We start from the raw sequence: 20,712 nt of genomic DNA on the forward strand, positions 1-20,712 counted from the left end.
ACAGTGGTACCTCGGGTTACATATGCTTCAGGTTACAGACTCCGCTAACCCAGAAGTATTACCTCAGGTTAAGAACTTTGCTTCAGGATGAGAACAGAAATCGTGCAGCTGCAGCGCAGTGGCAGCAGGAGGCCCCATTAGTTAAAGTGGTGCTTCAGGTTAAGAACAGTTTCAGGTTAAGAACAGACCACCAGAACGAATTAAGTTCTTAACTCGAGGTACCACTGTAAGTGGTTACTAGCCATGGTAGCTGTATACTAGCTCCAGTATGCCTCTGAATACCAGTTACTGGGGACCACAAGTGGATAAAGTGCTGATGTGCTCATGTCCTGCTTGTAATAGGCATATCATTGGCCACTGTGAGGACAGCATACTAGACTAGATGGGCCTTCAGGCTAATACAGTGGGGCTCTTCCTATGCTCTTATGCCACTTTGTTAATTATGGCATCCTGGTTGGATGTGATTTTATATGCAAATGGATACAACACTTCACAACAGACCTTCATGGATTCCAGGTTCTGTTTCTTTGAGTTCACATCCAGGAAATCTCTTGCCACATGAAACAGCTATGCTGAATGACATTGTGTAGATGTGGTGGTGCAGTAAGTTTCCTTCAACAACATCACTAGCACAGAGTATGACTGCAGATGTGTTTTTTACCTGTGTTAGGTCACATTCATTGTGAGTCTTGTGATCCCTGTACTCCAGAGGTTCGTCCTGTTGCTTCATCACCCTCAGTTCCTCTGAGACATCCCTGCAGCTCAGCTGGAGCACTTGGGAGTGGCTGCCTTGAGCTCATCCCCTCTTTGCGGGCAGTGAGGTCCAAGAGGATTACTGGCCCAAGCTGTTAGAAATTCCCTTAACATCCTCAGGTTGCATTAGCCATTGAGGACAGACCATCAACATTTGTGCCCAGACAGCCGTAATGTCAAACTTAACCAAGTAATGATCAGCCCATGACAACAGAGTAACATATGTGTCCTCCATCCAAAGATCATTATTCCCTATTTGAGAACGCAAATGTGCCGTGACAGCTGGTAACATTAACCCTGCCATATTGCAACCCCTTACAGATGATTTCAGTCAGTAGGTGCACTGGGACAAGAGAGGCAAGCAACTTTCAATGTGCCAAATGCCAGAGGCAAATTATAAGTAAAGGTGAGGATCCAAAAGCAATGTCTTATCAACATTCTTCTTCTTCTTTCATTGTATACTTTTAGGACAGACTCTGCTGAAACATTTTAAATCTATCATCTATGTGCATCAAGACATTTATTCAATAACAGTTTTCTTGATGTGCCTTCTTCAGTGGCCATGATTCCATTGCTCTGAATCAGTGCATGGCTTAACATTCAGCATCATTAGCATGACACTTTTTGCTTATCTTAATAGGTTGAATATACAAAGAAGTGAAATTAAATAAATAATAAGATGATGTTTTCACCTTTCTCTTTCAACCCTCATACCCAGTTTAAAACTTATGGAATCGATCTTGCGGATTTTGTTTTGAATCTTACCTCACAAGCCTTTAAAATTGGACAAAGCTGTATTGGAACTTTTGAATGAATTTTTGCTTGCTTGCTTGCTTGCTTGCTTGCTTGTTTGTTTGTTTTAAAAAAGAATTGGCTTCCTTGCTTTTGTTACTGCTTGTTGGGAATTAAATATTGCAGTCTAATAATAGTCAATAAGGACACAATGCAGGCTTCAACAGCATATCCATCCTATTGTGTATGAAATAAATCACTGTTGTTTTCCTCTTCCCCTTGTAATAAATGTGATGTTTTATAACAATTTATTTTGAAAGCAACAGGTTTGCAGCTCAGTCTAAAGATAATTAAAAAAACAAATGAATTTGGTTGAATCAAAATTAGTCCCATTGACATAAGTGAGAGTAAATTGCACTGACTTCCCCAGAACTTGCATCCTTATTCAATATATCATTGCATCTGCCTACAGTGTCAATATAATATTGTCACAATGCTGTTGTTGTTTGTTCACAGAATGATGGTGCAGCATCAAGCCACAAGTTTTGGCTTTAAAATACGATGAAACTCAAGTGCCTTGCTACAAGTTGTTGACTCAGGGCTAGTTTTGTTGGGTGCTATACTTTCACATCTGTTGTATTCTGAGTGATGGGCCCAGGAGACAAAACTTCTGTTCTTCAGAAAGAGTTCAACTGCTTTAAAATAAGCTTGGACTATGAAAAAGCACTAACAATGTGCAAATCTCATTTGTTTAGTAACTTTAATAGATTCCCCATCATAATACATTGCTTTGACAAAGTATATAACAAAATAGTGCCTTTAATCAAACACTGGGCGCTGAAAGAATTGGATAGTGTTGGTTCAAAGAGTGGACAGGAAAAGAGGTTCTATTATTATTATTTAATTCAATTTGCCTAGTGGGATCCCTACTGTTAGTCAAAACCCAGTATGTGTCTAAGTACATTGACTGTAGTCTTCCTCACAGAAAAAGCAGGCTTAGCATTCGTAAATTTTCTTCAGGGAGGTTTCTGATCTAGACAAGCATTTTGTTGGGGGATTACACTGCAATCTGTTCCCCATCCCCTCCTCCCTCACTTGTAGCCTTTTCAACTTCTTCAAAGAACTGGAAGAAAGTGGATTCTTTTATTAATGGCAGAAAACAAACCGACTGCTGGACTTCCGTGCCAGCACTCACATAATGCAGCAGGGTGGGAACTGTAACAAAGAAATCCTGAATGCACTAAAACATATAGTGAAACCCTATTTAAATTCACTGGTGGAGCTTAGAGTATACAATGAGAGGAAAGTTTAAAGTAGGAATTAAACAGGGACATAAAAGGAAAATATACTCCATTTAAGGGAAGCATTTCCTTTAAAAGGTCAGTTCAGGGGTTGGATTTCAAATATCGACAGTATCCCCTACCTGAATGCATTTTTCAAGAAACTAGATGGTAGATATTTGAATCATAACTAGCTGGGTTAATGTTCATATCAGCATGTATACTTCTGGAACTAGTTTGTGGCAAGGTGTTTCTCATATTCGAAATCCTAGTGAGAGGTGCACATAGGTGCAGTTTTATGGTATTATTTGTCCATCCTTCCTTCGTTCCTTCCTTCCTGGTTAGTTTTTTTCTCTCTTGCCTTTTGAAAGTTTCTTGATGGATGGCAATTATTTATTAATACAAGATTATATAAATGGAGAATTGAGCATTTCCCCCAGCATAGTCAGAATAGAATCCTACAATAAATTAACACCAGCTTATTACACTAGTAAACTATTTGTATCTGGCTTCTCCTCTTTGTTCTCTACTCAAAATCACTCATCCACACTACAATGGATTTTTCCATTGGTGGTGGCAGGTCTTGCACCTCTTGTTTGTGGGAAGTTTTTATTGCAATGAATGAAAAAGTGGCCAAAGATTTCAAATCGTGATTTTATGGAACGAAACAAGAAACCTTGATGGATTCTAGGTTTCAAGATAGTTTGAGGGTATGCCATTCTTCCACTGCCACCTTCTGAACTTTGAATCAGACACACAGAGAAGGTCCTCAGATTGCAAGCATAGAGTCCAGGTTGGCTCATGTGAGACGAGGCAGGCCTTGAGGTATGGGGGTCCTCAGCTGCATAAAGCTTGATAGGACAAAACCAGCATTTTTAATTGAGCCTGGAAACAAATCGGTAGCCAGTGCAATCATTCCTTAATTGGTGTTCCATGCTTGAACGGTTCTGCCCCAGTCAACAATCTGACCACCAGATTCTGCACCAGCTGCAGTTTTTCAACTGAATATGATATCCAGTTTACTTATATGTGCTGTCATTTTTATCCATTTTTCTTTCTGTTTGCACTTATGTCAAAATTTGTAGTTCATCAACTGAATACATATATTTCAACATAATTAACATTAGCTGGTGTTTTCTTTTTCTTTTTAATTGAGAGACCTGAAGCAAAAAAGAAACACGTAAAAACTTCCTGTGCACAAAGTAAGTCCCATTGAGTTCACTGAGATTTGTTCTTTAGTAAACGTGCATAGATGATTGTATTTTTGCTTTGGCTTTCAAGGGTCATTCACAGTCAACCTTTTTATTGGTATTTTAGAGGTGGCTTTGGTAATTATTGTATTTTGTATTGTTAAATTATAGATTTGCTATCCACCTTGGGTTCCCTTTGAGAGTAAAGATGAGATATAAACCCACTGAAATAAATAAATCTACAAATCAGTTCATTGTAATGTATTTTGTGCAGTTGCTATAACTAATGAAATCCTAAACTTTCAGTTACTTTTTACAATACTTTGATTCATTTTCAGTTATTTAACAGTAATCAGTTACCATTCTGAACATATTAAATAGATGTATACATATAGTGGAAGAGCTAATAATTTTCATTCTTTTTTTGGTTCTTTTAAAAATCCAAATTAACAGAACAATGATTTATAGAGAACATCCTGGGGAAAACTCTGAAATCATAATGTACTGGAGTTACAAATACAGAGTATGTTAAAGCATATTGTCTTCTCTCTTATAATAACTTTTAATTCAACTATTTCACAATGAAAGGATGTAAAATATTAACACAAAACTAGACTAAAACATATGGAGAAGAAGAAAAATTATTTTGCTCAGTCTTCACAGCTCAGCATGGACAGGATTATTTTTGGGGTTGTTGTTTTTTAACAAATGGAATTCTAGCTCAAGAACTCATAAGCAGAGTGTCCAAAAGCTGAGCCAACGGACTTCCGGGTTAGCGCCATTGGTGAATGGCGGAGTTCCTCCGATCGGAGGAACGGGCTCCGTGAAAAATGGGTCTTCCCGCCTCGGCGAAGGTGGGGACCCGCTAGAAATCCCAGGCGGAGGAAGCCTGGGAACGTGGGGTTTGGCAGGGCACCAGAAGCGCCCCCCTACTTGCGGGGAATCCCATCCAGGGGCTCCGGAGCGAAGTGGGGTGAGAAGCGCGGTGCTACGAACTGACTGCTACTTTCACGGAGTGAAGCCGCACAGCCATTGCCAGAGAGCGCTGACTTTTTCCTGTGGACAATTGGACTTAAAACAAGTACCCGTGAGTAGAAACGGAAAATTGGATCAAGAAATTGTTTTAATTTGGTAACGAAGCGGGAAGGTGTAAACAGGAAGTCCGCCTTCCGTTTCTTTGTATATAGACTAAAGCAAAAATTTTGCAAGCTAAAGCCGGGAAGCTGTCAAAAAAGGACTAAATTTCCTTCATTTAGAACCACTGAAACCCCCCTTGGAAGCAGGAGAAAAGGGGGGAACTCTGTTTAACCCTAGCAGGAGAGGGAGTGAAGAAGGATAAGTTTCCATCGTCTCTAACCTGGGAACGGGGTGTCAGAGACAGAAACTGTTGCTGAGGTTCACTGATGGTGAACGTAACACTTTGACAGATAGCTAATGAAGAGAAACAAGTTGATTCTAATGTTGCTTTTTGCATCTTAAAGAAACAAAATATTTGAAAAACGTTTGAAATATCTGAAAAATGAAAGTAACTTTCCTTTGTCTTTAAAAAAAAAATGGCTACAAGTAGATTGTCTCCTCTAGAGGGAGCTTGCTAAATTGTTGTTGCAGCATTTCGAGACCCAACATCTGTGAGATTAAGACTGTGGGAACAGATTTTTCCGACCTTGAATAAAGATGAGCTGGGATAAAGACTGGTTGCTTGCTCTACGCAAGACAAATGCTTTGCTGGAGCAGATGCATGAAAAGATGGACTTGATGAATGAGAAAATGGATTTGACTGTTGTGGTTAATAACATTGATACAGAAATCATCCAAGAACCAACCTATCAATCTGTACCGACTGGGCAAGTGTAGTTGACAATGGAGGAGGATGTGGCTGCACCTCAAATAGTACAAATGGAGAGACCCGAGGCCCTACAGGAGCATAAGCCACTGTTATTGAAGATTGAAGCTGGAGTGGGCCAAGGGGAGTCTGGAGATGAGGAGACTTCTAGCTTTGGAGAGACTCTGAAATTTGATTTTAAACTCATTTTGGATTATATCGAGGACTGTGGGGAGTGGGACTGTGGGGAATGGGTGAGCTGGATGAAGGGCGATGGAGACAATTTTGGGTTGGAATCCCCCAGAGACCTACTCCTCAATGAGAAAGGAAAGAAACTAAGACAGAGACCAACAAGAGGCAAGGAAAGGGGCAAAGACAAACAAGATGAAGAAGAATTGCAGAAGGGACATGGAAGAGATTTAAGGGCCTCGGACATAAGGCTTCCAGGTTGATGGACTAGACGGAATAGACAATAAGGACAATAAGGACTGACATGACCCAAGACCAGGAAGAAGAGACGCTGGATGATGATTGGAAGAGAATTTATAATGGAAACTTTTTTATTTTAGAATCAGCTAATGAATATTAGGGAAAATATGGGAATGAAACTATACGACTCTAGCAGAAATGATATTAGGAGCTATGTATATCTGAAATTTAAGATTTAAGCTTTAAGGCACTTAGGGGTAAGATAAGGTTAAATAAATTAAGGTAATCTGAATAATAGAATATGGGGAAAGATAGTAAGGATTTGTTGAGTTAATTATTAGGTTAAATTGTTAAGACAAATTTCATAACAAAAATTGAGAAAGATGGAAAGAATTTGCTGAAATAATTACTAAACTAGAATACAAAAACGGAGGTGTGAGGAGGTCAATGAAACAAGCAAATGGAAATTATGGATATGCAATTTGGGATTTGTGTTTTTTTTCTCTTTTTTCTTCTTTTTTACTTTTTTTATTGCTGTATTGTTATATTGGTTTTCACATTTTGTGCTTTTCTCTTTTTTATTGTCTTCTTTTTCTTTTTTCTTTTTGTGTATTGTAGTATTGTTTACTATTTTTTATTTTTCTTGTAATTTTGAAATATCAATAAATATTACCTAAAAAAAAAAAAGCTGAGCCAACTCACCAAAGTCAACCATATTATGAGAGAAACTACATTGTACCACTCTTCAGTGAGAGTGAGCCATGAAGAGAAGCTAATTTTTAGGTGGTATTTAACTAAGCTTTACTCAGAGTTAGAGCCATTTAAATTAATGATCTGAATTTAGTTCATTTTGGTGGGTGTACTCTGAGTAATGCTTAGCTGAATACCACACTCTGCTTCCAGATCTCCACTGGAAATTCCAAACAGCTGCTGTGAGGAAGGGGCAGTGTGGGAAGGGGAGAGCATATCTGTAGTGCTCTGCTACCACATCACAAAATTGTTCCCTGCACATGCCATGTCCTTTTATTATTATATTGTTGTCCCATTTTATCTTCACAACAGCCCTGTATGGTTAGACTGCAAGATAGACTTGTTGAAGATTATTCAATTGACTTGATGACTGTTCAGGAATTACATTCCTCCTCAAAAGGTGTTTCAGATTTTGGTTAGATGTTATTTGAACTAGTTATAAATGTTAACATCTTTAATTCAATGTGGACCCATAAGCCACATAAGTTAAAAGTAGGTGGATACAACCAGATTCAATCTTGTTGAAGTCAATGGATACAAATGCACTTAGATCCTTATTTTTCTGCCTAATTCGGTTACAGTTATGCAGTAGGCTAGGAATGTTTGAAACCTGATTTCTGGCATAATACAAGTGAAAAAGGATTCTTAAAGTCTACTGCTTTTCTGCTTAGTCTGGTGTAAGGGTGTTTTTTTCAACATATAAAAAATATCTCCCTCAGAAGTGCCGAACCCTTTTCCTCCCAGTGCTTGTTTCTTTTCTCTGTTGCTAAGAAAATATCAAGGCCTGCATGTCATCATCTTCTTATCAAGGATGAAAACAAAGTGCCCTCCACCCCAAATCTAAGATAAGCAATTGAAGTTGGTTAAGAAAAGAGATGGCTGCCATCTGCAGACTTTCCAGACACTGCAGCGCAGCTCCAGACAGTCACCTGAGTATTATTGCTTTGTCTCAACTATAAATCACAGTCTGGTAATGGCCAAGGCCGACACCTTGACATTTTCAAGAAGAGTAAAAGACCTGATTGGAATGGAAATCAATTTCATTTCACAAATCTTCTGATGCTACTTCAGACCCTTTCTCGTTCTTTTTCTGTTTCTTTCAGGATCTTGTGGTTTCAGGAAAAGATTGGTTGCACTCTGGAGCATTTCACTTATTTAAATACATATTACACTCCCAGAAAGCTATACACCATCCAGAGCCTAACTGCACAGACATGTGAGGAAGGCTATCCCAAGCATGCTTTCCTTTGAAGCCTTACTGAAGCTCAAGAACTGACAGCTTTTAACAAATCCTTCCTTCCTTCACTTCCTTCTTTTGTCCTTAAAGGTAATCCTGGGCTGACCCTACCATTAGCCAGAGTGAGGAAATTGCCTCAGGTGGAGGATGAAGGGAGCAAGGAGCAGCAATAATGTGCTGGGGAAAATAGCAGTGCTTGCCAAGGAGCCTCCTCTCTACCTCCTAAGGTAGTGTGCTTCTCTCGGGGCAGTGGAGGGCCCTGTCCCATCACCAGTATTGAAGGAAGATTCAGATGCCAATCTTGTCAGCTATATGGAACTGGGAAAGCAAAATGTCTTGGGTCAGCCCTGAGAGGTGTTATTCAGAGATGTCCAAGACCAGTTGGTGATAATAATGTTGTTGTCCTGTAGGAAGCAGGAGATTGTAGACTCCTAATTTTGAGATACAGCCTTCCTTCTTCATTGTTCAGGTTGCAGGGATTGTCATGGTAGCTTCCCTCAACTCAAGATGAAAATGGAATCAGATCTAGACATATACTTTGTACTATACAGTCGTACCTCAGAAGTCGAACAGAATCCATTCCGGAAGTCTGTTTGACTTCCAAAACGTTTGACTTCCAAAATGCGGCTTCTGCATGTTTGAAAACCAGAACATTTACTTCTGGTTTTTCATCGTTCGGGAGCTGAAACGTTTGACTCCCAAAGCGTTCGGGAGTCGAGATATGACTGTATTGAAATGAAAGTAGATATTATAAATAAACAAACAGCCCCTTCAGCTAGGGATAGGGAAGAAATTCTGTTTGGCTTGCATTTTACTGTGACTCAACGTAATAGGAACTTCATAAAACAATACACAAACACATTTTGAAATTTTCATGTATCCAAATTTTGTGATGCAGTTACCCAGCCCAAAATGTACACAAGATTGTGTATTAGGAGGAAGTGTGTACAAAAATGCATTATATTAGGATAAATTGCTTGCTAAAATGTGTATAATATGGGAAGGTGTGCATGCAAATTGCTTATATTAGGAATAATGTGCTTTAAAATGCTGATAATTTTTGTGAAGGCTCTTTTTTAAAAATTGCAAACTGTTGTGGGAATGTGAACTGAGCCTGATAGGAAAATGAGAAACTGAAATTGATAGATTCATCCATTCAACTGATGCCAAACATGGTGACTCACTCCTTAGCAAATAGATAAATAAAAAGAAGCTTCAGATGATGCCAAGTGGAATGACTCACCTCTTAGCGGATTGCTAGGAGAACATAAAGTTGGAGATGTAGCATCTGTGTTGCCTCCTGGGCAGAATTTAACCTGCTAATTTCAACCTATAAATAGCTTGGACTCAGCATACCTTAGAAACTCCTTCTTTGCAATGTCCCATCACAAGATCTATTACGATGATTGATTATTCCACCACATTTGGACAGCAAGGGCATGTAGAGCGGCATCTTCAGTGGCTGCTTCACAGCTACCAAGAGCCCATCCACTTGATTGAAAGATTACCCAACTAGGTATCACATAAGAAGGTCCTTTCCTGGCAGCCACTTATCAGTCTTGTTGTTATAGTTGAGGGAGGAGATTCATCAGCAGTGAGATTGGGTAAGCTGTCAGGCACATACATTGAGTTTGGAGCTAAGAAAAGAATATGTTAAATATAACAGGTCTCTTGTTATATGGGTCACTATAGCATATGTAGTATTTTAAAGACAAATAATTTATAGAGGCCTTTCATATATTTACTTTAGGAACTGTTTAACTGCAGAGGTTGTGCTATAATAAGATCACATATCGCTGCTACTTTGAAGGGTCACTGCGTGCCAGGATAGTTAACATTTCAGGTGCCACAAGGTATAGTTTCTGCTTTACACTTTGTTGCATATATATATCAAAGGAGAATTAAAATAATGGCTGTTAGCTAAATAATAATATCTGTGCTTCCTATTAACAGACATCGGTTCCTTTTGTTTTGTTTGGGCTGAGACAGAAGAGAGTCCTCCATTTGTTTGGCTCTTTACAGAGCCATCTGAGTCAGAATTTCTTACACAAACAGAACTGATACTCAGTCAGGAAGTGAATTTTCAAGCCTCTGGCTACCGTTTCTAGCTTTGCACCTCAGGATGGGAGACTAAAGCTGGTGTTACAAGCCCCAGGCAGACAGCAGCCACTTAAAAAGCATGTGAGGAATTCTCCTTAACAAGATTCAGTATAAATAAATGAAATGTGATAGCATTTCCATGCAGAAATCCCATCAGCGTAAATCTGTCCCAGGTCTAACATGGCAGTTGCTAGTGATACTGTGTATGTATGTATGTATGTATTACTCTTTTGGCTTGCATTTCCTCCAAGGAGCTTAAAGCAGCACACAAGGTTCTGTTCACCTTACTAATTTCATCTCCACAGCAACCTTGTAAGGTAGGTTGGGCTAAGAGACATTAATTGTTCCAAGGTCACCTAGAGAGTTTCATGGCAGGAGTGGGGATTGAACCCTGGCTCCTGAATCCCAGTTTATCAACTATGCCACATTGAATTTAATATGACAGGAAACTGTGAGGATCAGGAAAGACATCAAGAATAATAACACTTCTATAATGAGAAATGTATTAAGATACAGTGGATACGGAACATAACAATATCCATTCAGAGCACAAGTAACTTAATGGGGCAAATGTTAAAAGGCTCTGTACTGTGAAGATAGAATCATTGACTGAAAAAAACACAAAAACCTCCAGTAAGGTCTAATTTTGTGATTCATATGGCCAACCAGAATTATTTTTATCCCAGAATAAAATGTATTTGTCATTCAGGGACAAAAACCACAGTATAGCAGACTGCCACAGCAGACATTTCTAGAGTAGTGGGCTGAACAATAGTGTGACACAGAGTGCTCTATATTTGTGAAAAATGGGTCAGACAAGTGGTTTACCAGGGACACAGTTTGTGTTGAGTTATAAAAAGAATTTGACCCTCCTAGTAGTGCAGCAATGAAATGGCTAGCACATTTGCAAAGCTAAGCGGTGTCTGGTTTGGTTGCTAAGTGAGATTCTTGCATTGCAAGGGGTTGGACTAGTTGACCCTTGAGGTATTTTCCAGCTCTATAATTCTATGATTTTATGACCGGGTGTGTGTGTGTCATGCATTTTGGTCCTCTCAGTAGGAATGGTCACCCTTTGGCAGCTCAATCATCCAATTATTTACTCAAATGTAGGGCCCACTGTGTTTAATGGGGATTTAAGGTAAAGGTAAAGGTACCCCTGCCCGTACGGGCCAGTCTTGACAGACTCTAGGGTTGTGTGCTCATCTCACTCTATAGGCCGGGAGCCAGCGCTGTTCGAAGACACTTCCGGGTCACGTGGCCAGCGTGACAAGCTGCGTCTGGTGAGCCAGCACAGCACACAGAACGCCGTTTACCTTCCCGCTAGTAAGCGGTCCCTATTTATCTACTTGCACTGGGGGGTGCTTTTGAACTGCTAGGTTGGCAGGCGCTGGGACCGAACGACGGGAGCACACCCCGCCGCGGGGATTTGAACCGCCGACCATGCGATCGGCAAGTCCTAGGCGCTGAGGTTTTACCCACAGCGCCACCCGTGTCCCGAATGGGGATTTAGTCTTAGGTAAATATGTTTAGGATTGCAGCCCAATAGAGAATGTTAAGTAATGGGTACTCAAGCCATTTCAAACCTGTAAATCAAAACTGGACACCTTTCTTGAGGTAATAGGATTGATGAAGGAATTGTCAGAACTCAATTAACAGCTTGGTTTACATCCTAGTTAAGCTGGCTAAAAGATGGGTGTAGATATAAGCTACCCCCAAATCTGAAATAGTCGTGGGTGAAGACAAAGTGGCAGATCTCAGTTGCCAAAAATGCTATATAACGGTAATTATTACAGCTCATATTCCAATGGCTGGCAGTCTGTTCTTTAAAAATTAAACAGCCCCCCCTTCCTCAGTTCCACATGTGTGTTTGTGTGCCCATTACCTCTCTATTTCATGCATTTGACAGTGGGCTTTACCCCACTAAACCGCACAATGAGTTCTTATTATAACCACAACCAGCCAAGGATATTTTGGCAGAATAAATGTATTAGCATCCAAAATGTCACAAGACTCTTTAGTCTTGTGAATGGCAAGATTATGCTTTTCTCTGACTCTAGGGATTTAATATCAAGGTGTGACCCCAATGAAAGTTGTGCAGCCTATTATGAGAAGTGGCAAAAATGAGATAAAGTGGGTATGCTTTTGAGATGATGATTTCATTCATGTGCAAAGAAAAAATGTAAGTATATCACCCACAAACTGTTTCTGGTTGTGTATTCCCCCCCCAAAAATATATATATGTTGATTTTACTATACTATACTATAGTGACATGCTTAAATGTGTCTTTCATTGTCCTTGAACTTTCCTACCAAACTTTCCATCCTCTCCAGCCACACCAGTATGATGTGCCATACCCTTTGATAGCCACTAGCATGTACGTTTGTGTGAGGGGAACATGAGATGCATCCATTCCAAATGGATATGGAAATGACATATCTTGTTGTAGGAGAAATGCAAAGTGTCAAAGCATAATTCTCTTAATTTCTCCCCCCCCCCAAATTATATTTTATTAATTTTCCATACATTCATACCACATTACAATTTCTATTAAATTTTCCGTTTTTGACTTCCTTCGGCTTCTCTGCCAAACATCCAAATTCTAACTTCTTCAGTTACACATTTCCAAATTTTACTATTGCCTTTATACCTACCCCCCACTTCTATTTTGCCTTTTTACAATATTTCTTATGCTGTTACAGAGCTTCTCTAAATGCCACTAGCGTTATTTCATTATCACTTATACATTCCCAGTATTCAACTAATTTTCCCCAGTCCTCGATGAACTTTTGATCTCGTAGATATCTGATCTTCCCAGTCAGTTTATCAAGTTCTGCATAGTCTATCAGCTTCATTCTCCACTCTTCCAACGTTGGTATTTGTTCTTGTTTCCATTTCTGGGCCAGTAATATTCTTGCTGCTGTTACTGCATATTGGAAAAGTTTATGGTCCTTTCTATTTATTTCATTACCGACAATTCCTAAAAGAAAAGCCTCTGGTTTCTTAACAAATGTATATTTCAACATTTTTTTCAGCTCATTATATATCAACTCCCAGAAGCTTTTCACTTTCTTACATTCCCACCACATATGATAAAATGTACCATCTTTTTATTTACATTTCCAACACCTCTTACATGTTTTGTACATTTTTGCAAGTTTTACTGGTGTAATATACCATCTATATATCATTTTCATAACGTTTTCCTTTAATGCAGTACATGCAGTAAATTTAATACTTTCATTCCATAGTTTTGTCCAATCATTAAATTGTATATTATGACCAATATCTCTGGCCCATTTTATCATGACTGATTTAACTTCTTCATCCTTTGTATGCCATTCCAACAATATCTTATACATTTTGAATAAGATTTTATATTCATTATTTATAATTTCTATTTGAAATTTAGAATCTTTCTCTGCATATCCATTTTCTTTAAAATCTTTTTTAAACATGTCATTTATTTGGAAATAATGCAACCAATCATATACCGACTCTTTCACTTCTTCATAAGGTTTCATTTTCCATTTCCCCCCTTCTTTAATAATCAAATTTCCATATGTAATCCAATTCTTTCTCATATTGATTTTTTTAACACTCATAACCTCTAAAGGAGACAACCAGTGTGGGGGTTTTACTTCAAGTAGGTTTTTATACCTCTCCCATATTTCTATTAGCTATCTTCGGAAAATGTGGTTCTCAAAACCTTTATGGATTTTCTTCTTTTCAGCCCATAAATACGCGTGCCATCCAAATCTGTTGTCAGAATTCTCTTAATTTCAACATGGAAGCATAGTTCTAGCCCCTCCTACTGAGGTGCCCAGGAAGACTGGCATGGGCAGCCAACTGAGATTTTCCCCTGACAGAACTTAGCCCTCACCATATGTACACCTGAGGGAATGTAATTTGTTCCATGTGCTGGGCCAGTCAGGTTCACCTTAGGTGACATCTACAGTCCTATGCCATCCCATGTCATTCCTTCCCCAGTGCTTGTATTTCTCCACAGGTCCTTCTGCTACCTTACTGACAAAATCCCAATATATTAGTCAATAGCAGATTCAACTGAATTGACATTGAATAAGTAAATCTGACATGGGAGAAGAAGCACTCCAAGGATGGGTGGTGAAGATGGAGTGATAAAAGAACAGGAGAAGATGCAAGCCCAGCAGCCAATCAGTGCCAAGATAAACAATTCCGTCCTGAAAGTGACCTTCCCAGACCCTGCCTACCTTGATTGACAGAAATGGGATTTTCAATAGGCAGGCTTACTGCATCTAACCTATCTGAAGAAGTGTGCATGCACACGAAAGCTCATACCAATACCAAACGTAGTTGGTCTCTAAGGTGCTACTGGAAGGAGATATATATATATATATATATATATATATATATATATATATATTTGTTTGTTGCGTCTAACCAGACCTTTATCAAGTCTTACACCCTGGTTTCTGCAAGCTAGACCCAGGATCTTCTTCCTTCCATCCTTAGTAATTTAGCCTCTCCTTGAAGGCTTAGTTGCAGTAGATGCTAAGGGACACTGACAAGGCAGAGATGCCTTTATCCTATGCAAAAGCGTTCACACCTTGGCTAGAGACAAATTAAGCATTCCAGTCAGTGTGAAGCTGGTTTCAGAAACAACTGCATCAAGCAGTATTATCTTATAACAAAGATCAGGGATATATATGTCTGTGTGAATACAGAGTAAAGCCCCAGCACTGGAAATGCACAGTAAACAGGAGTTTGAATACAGCCTTAGATTTGATTCTTTACAATAGGTGTGGAATGTGCAACATGCCCCTTCATCACCTCACATGCCCAAAAGGTTTGTTGTTGTGTTTTAGCTTTGCAATTTCAGAGTTAAAGTCATCTTTTAAAAATAATTTTTACTTTTTAAAAAGAGGCTTGCCAAAACAAAATTATATCCTAAGAGATGACATTCTAATGTACATTCCAACATCATGAAGGGGTGTCCATTTCTCTATCACAGTTGCAGGATGTTTTATAGAAAAATAACAATTTTCTTTTTCTTATAGAAAATAATGACTAGAATTCCCATTGTCAAGGCACAAACAAAGGTGTTTTCTTTGGTGCTTACATCCATAGGCATAACTTCATTTTATCAAGTAAATAGACACAGAGCTCAATCCAGTGAGCCTCTAATGAGCCCACCAGAGGATGTTCCTTTCTTACATTCACCTGTTGGACTAGGCTAGAGAGGAACAGAGAAAGCAAAATGATGAAATTCTACATACCATTTGGGGGAATATTATGCATTTTGAAAACCTTGCATCCTCTCCCTCCTGGTATTAACTGCAGGGGTATGTGGGTGTGGGTGTGTTGTTGCAGAAGGAGTTGAGGCAAGAGAAGGCTTTGGACTCATGGATGGCTGGGCGTGAGGAAATCAACTTTGTATGGTAGATTGATAACTCAAATGACTGCTTAGGCTTCTCAATAACAAGGAGCCTGAAGTTTACCCTGTACCGAAATATTTCCTCAATCTCCATTACTTTTTACATAAGTTGACCAAACAGTAGCGAACAAACCTTTTCCGCAACTGGGAATCATCACAAAGGCCTCATTCTCTTCTCCTCTATACAAGGAAATGCAGAAAAATAGCTCTGCTTATAGGTTAGCTATCAGGGGAAATGATCTTAGACAATCTTCTTCCTATATGCTTGTTTATGATAAGGAGGTGTCTGGCAGTGTGTTCATGTGCACACACGTGTAATGCTGTTCAATCATGTAATTCCATCCCGCGGCAAGAAGTGATACGATTCAGAAACATGTTTATCACCTCACCTGTTTGTGACAACCAGGCCTCAGCCAGGGCATAGGAAGGGGGTTTGGGGGGTGCGGTCCACCCTGGGTGCCATCCCTGAGGGGGGTGATAAAAAGGCACACCGCGGAGGACTTTCCCCACCACCCACGGGTGCAGTGACGTGAGCCACTGCCGCATGGAGGCTCGCGTCGCCACAACCGCAGGTGGAGGATTGCGGCGACGCCACTGCAGACCGCATGGAGGATCGCCCCGCACGGCAGATCCCCCCCCTCAGGTGCATGGCATGGCTGCCGCTCTAGGCACCCATACAACCAGCTCCGCCACTGGCCTCAGCCATTACTGACTTTCACTGTGATGTATCTGTAGCTGCCTTTTTTAAATGCCATGGGGCCATATGTTAAGTCCAGAATTTGGGTTGAAATGTCTGGATATTATGAAACACTTCACTCCAGCAAGGCTGGTGCTTCCATGAAGTGAGGCGACGCAATTTGCCTCGGGTGGCCAATCTGACCGCCTCCCCTTCCACTCCCCCATCATTGCACCGCTGCCAGCCCTGCCATGGCTTCACCACCTCCCCTGCCAGTATAGTGCCCTTGCCGCTCATGGTCGCCCTCACCACTGCCTTGTGGTGGCAGCGGAGGTGCAGCCGTGAGTGAGGGTATAGCTGTGGCGGCGGCGAGGCCAGGGGCAGGTGCAATGGTGGGGGCAGGGAGGGGGTCCAGATCTGTAGAGAGGGGGCAGATGCATTTTGCCTAAAGTGGCCAAACATCCCACACCGCTCCCATACCCCAGTGTCTCATATACAGGCCTTCACACCAATTTCTCATATTAGATGTTTACTGCCATTTAGGGATGTTGGGACAGGGCAAGGCCGTAATCGCTCACCATCTTGATTTGCACTGAGGCAATTGCTTTCATTTTGATAGGTACATAAGCAGCCATTCATTTCACTCGACTGTGGGTAATGAGGAGAGACTCCGAAAAACCATTGGCACCATGTAGCTCAAACACTGAAAACCAGAGCTATTTCTCTCTCTGAAGGTAAGCCCAAATCTGTACCCATACAAATAAATGACCCCATGTAATTTTTATGCAAATTTGAGCCCAAGTCTTTTAACAACACCCCTGTTACCATGACCAAGGCTCATATCTGAAACTCCCTCCCTACATAGTTCATGCTTTATGTGTGTGAACACACCAGGGGATGCGACTAGGCGGCATGCGGGACCTCAGGGACATGGCTACTTGATACAAGCTTTCTCTCTGCATATCCATGCACCTGTATAACTTCTGTGTGAGGCTACAGAGAGGGCTGGGGATGGCTTCTTTGCTCTGACAACCTTCAAAGCACAACAGTATGTGTCATGCCTGCTGTGTTCATCACCAAGGGCAGATCCACACTGTTAAGTACCATATATCCCAAGCACATTTAAAGCACAGGGCTTGCCCCAAAGAATCATAGGAACTAGGGTGCTGGGGATCTGTAGCCTTGTGAGGGAGAAACTACAGTTCCCATCATTCTTGTGGGCAGTCGTGTGCTTCCAATGTGTATTGGGTGCATTTTCAATGCATATACTCTAAGGCATTCAGATACCTGGCATATAAAGTTTCCAAGGCAGTGTTAACAATGATGCTGTTGTTGGAACTCCTTTGCCAGGTGTTTGAATAACACAAAGGCTGCTCCTACACCTCAAATCCACAAATGGAGGCTATTTCCAGTGGCATTCATGTGATGTGCATAATCTCCCTGTCCCTTCTGGACTTTTTTTTAAGATTATAAGACTAAGGCAGGGTTTTCTATATTTTGCATTGTACAGCACCCAGCGTTCCTTTAGTTGCTTAATAAATAACAATGAACATGGAAATGTCTATCGCCGTCATCCCTGAGTTTATTATGCTCAATGCAGTCAATGTTATTTTATAAAACTTTCTTATATATGCCTTTCCTTTACGTGTCCTGTGATATATGCCCTCTCTGTAAGCAACTATTCCTGGTAGTTCTAAAGACATTTAATTCATGGTTCTGTTTCATACCTGCTGGAAGATTTCCAGTTTCATTTCTCACAAGCAGCTCTTCTGTTTTGGAGAGCCAAAGTCTTAATCGGCCTGAAGTCATTTTAGACTAGTATGCAACTGAAGCCTTCCTTTGCTGCCTCCACATACATCTTACAGGATCTGTTGGAAGGCAAAGTCACTGATGTTGTTCACTTTAAAAATAAAATAAAATCCCAGCTAGGTGTGTACTTCTGGATTTTAGCCTTGAGATCATTATAATTACATTTTCTTTCATTTCAGTCACAGCAGAGGATATTAAAGCAGATGGACCCTCTCCACAATCTGGGTCTTTAGACATTTCCACTTGCCCGAGATCAAATGGCTACAGCACATTTAGGGTTACAGTCTCCTTTTCCTCCTCCTTCTCTGCAGCGGTAGGGTTCTCCCCCCCCCCCTTCGTCTTTGGTGTTGTCATGGCAACCCTATATCTGGCTGCCAGCTCTGTCGTAAGTTATTGAACTGAGACTGGCTTTTGGTTTAGCAGATAATTAGGTTCTGTCTCACAGGTTCATTTTCCTGTGGCTGGGACATGAATATGACCTACAGCTGGCCTCAATTTCAGTGTCACAGACAAAACTTTTAACCCTTCCATGGCTCAGCACCGCTCTAAGCCTGCTGGCAGCTGGTGGTGGCCGTAACCAGCCCGCTTTCTCCACAGACTCTGGCGCAGCACATTTTAGTTAATCATACAGGAGCATTTCCCAGTTCATTTGTTAGACTAATCCCAATCTTGCAGGGAGACAAATCAAGGCAGTATTCCCAGGGCAGAGTACATAAAGAGAGGCTGTTTTGGCACCAGACAGTAGCTCCATGATTGCAGACCTGTCAATAAGGTAAAAATGAGAAGAGCAAAACAGACATCTGTCCTTGAATCGAGATTATGATGGAACTCTGCCAATAGACAGCAGCTGAGTAACCAGCCATAGTTGACAATATTAATTTTATTTTTCTTCCATGTCTGCTTTCCCTCAGGAACTGAGGGCAACTCTCATCATCAACCCTATTTTCTTCAGCCATGTTTGCAAACTGATCTTCCTTCACTTGCTATCATGAGAATACATGTTGTTCAATTTTAGTAACCTCTGGCAAGAGTTAGCTAGTTCCCCCTCCTGCGAGAGGGAGAGCTCAAGAGAGTGCCATGGTTGAAAGAAATATCTGTGAAAGTGGAGTGGAGCTCATCTGGCCTTCAGCCCTAAAACAAACAAACTGAAAGTAGCAACAACAAGGACACATCCAAGATAGCAGCTTTTAGTGAAGTGGGAGTGAAGGAAAATGAACCCTGAGGATGATTTTGTGTGTGATATTTCATAGTCACACTCATTTGAGCTGTGCCACCACAATGAGTCACCTGGGCTAGCAGTGACTAACCCAGGGTTCAGCAAAGTCCCTCATGTGGCTTGTAGGTGTCACTACTCCTGACACACAAGCCATTCCTTCATCTGGAAGAACCTTGAAAGTGTTTCAAATGAGAAAGATTTGTATCATGCAGCTAGTACTAAAGGGCTTTGGCACATGTTTAACTGAGAAGCTGGAAAGATAATTGTGGGATTTCTTGTCCCAGTTCTCCATTTGCAAATCTTTCTGCCACTTTTTTGGTTGTGTTTTTTTCAAGCCTCCAGAAGAAAAGCAAATGTTGGTACATATAGTTGTATAAATCAAAACAACAGTTTTTATTTGTGTAGTTTTGGGTATGGGAGAAATAAAGAATTTCTGTAGCGTTCATTCTTTGGCAATTATAGCAATCTATAGCAACTTATCGTTTCCCTCACACAGCGATATTGTGGATTAAGTTAGCTGAAAGATATGTATCCCAATCTAGCAAAGGCCATCTATCCTTTGAAACATTCTTATCTCTAAGGATCACCCCTCAGCACCGAGCATCATGCTCACAAAAGTGTACTGCAAAGGGAGAAAAACATTCAAATATCCTGGGCAGCAGACAGCGGATCATTGTAGAGTTCAAACAATATATAAGTGTCTATGCTCTCTCTCTCTCTCTCTCTCTCACGCACACTTCAAATAGAAGTGCATTTTAGACCCTTTCTTGTGCTTTAGTTCTAATTCTATTTTCCCAATAAAACCATTAGCTTTATCTGCTTTAGTGCAGTGGTTTGTATGATTTTTTATTAGCAGTCGTCACTCACTGTTTGGATCCAGTGAATTGTCCAGAAATATTGGTGCTCTACAGGCTTCATGAGATCTATAAATAAATACTATTGCCTTCTCCCCCGCCCCCCTAAAATGGCACCCTGGCAGCGCTGCTGACTCTTGCATTCAACGTAAGTGTGTACACAGTTTAGTGGTAAGTGCAAGTACCCAGGTGCAGAGCAGGAACTAAGTCTGTTGGCACCAGGAGCCAATGGCATGAAACACGCCCTGTAAGTCAACTCCATATTTGACCATGTAAAAATCTAACAGCAACTGGAACAAAATGATAAAGTACAAGCACAAATAATTGGAATATTTCAAATTGTGGTTGAACAGTACAATGGCAGTTAAATCAGGAACATGGAAAATACTTACTCTAATGTGTATTACATCTGTAACGTTACACGTTCTTCTTTTTGTTGCAACTGCATCT

General features: G+C 40.5%; 1 long non-coding RNA gene across 1 annotated transcript; it reads left to right on the forward strand.

Annotated features, from left to right (window-relative positions):
- On the forward strand, positions 1 to 10,007 carry LOC308476626. The gene is made up of 3 exons (XR_013986017.1): positions 1 to 1,159; positions 8,284 to 8,420; positions 9,944 to 10,007. It is a non-coding gene; the product is annotated as an uncharacterized lncRNA (long non-coding RNA).
- The last annotated feature ends 10,705 nt before the right edge of the window (positions 10,008 to 20,712 follow it).

Source organism: Podarcis pityusensis (genome assembly GCF_964106645.2).
Source record: "Podarcis pityusensis genome assembly, chromosome: 4".
NCBI lineage: Eukaryota > Metazoa > Chordata > Lepidosauria > Squamata > Lacertidae > Podarcis > Podarcis pityusensis.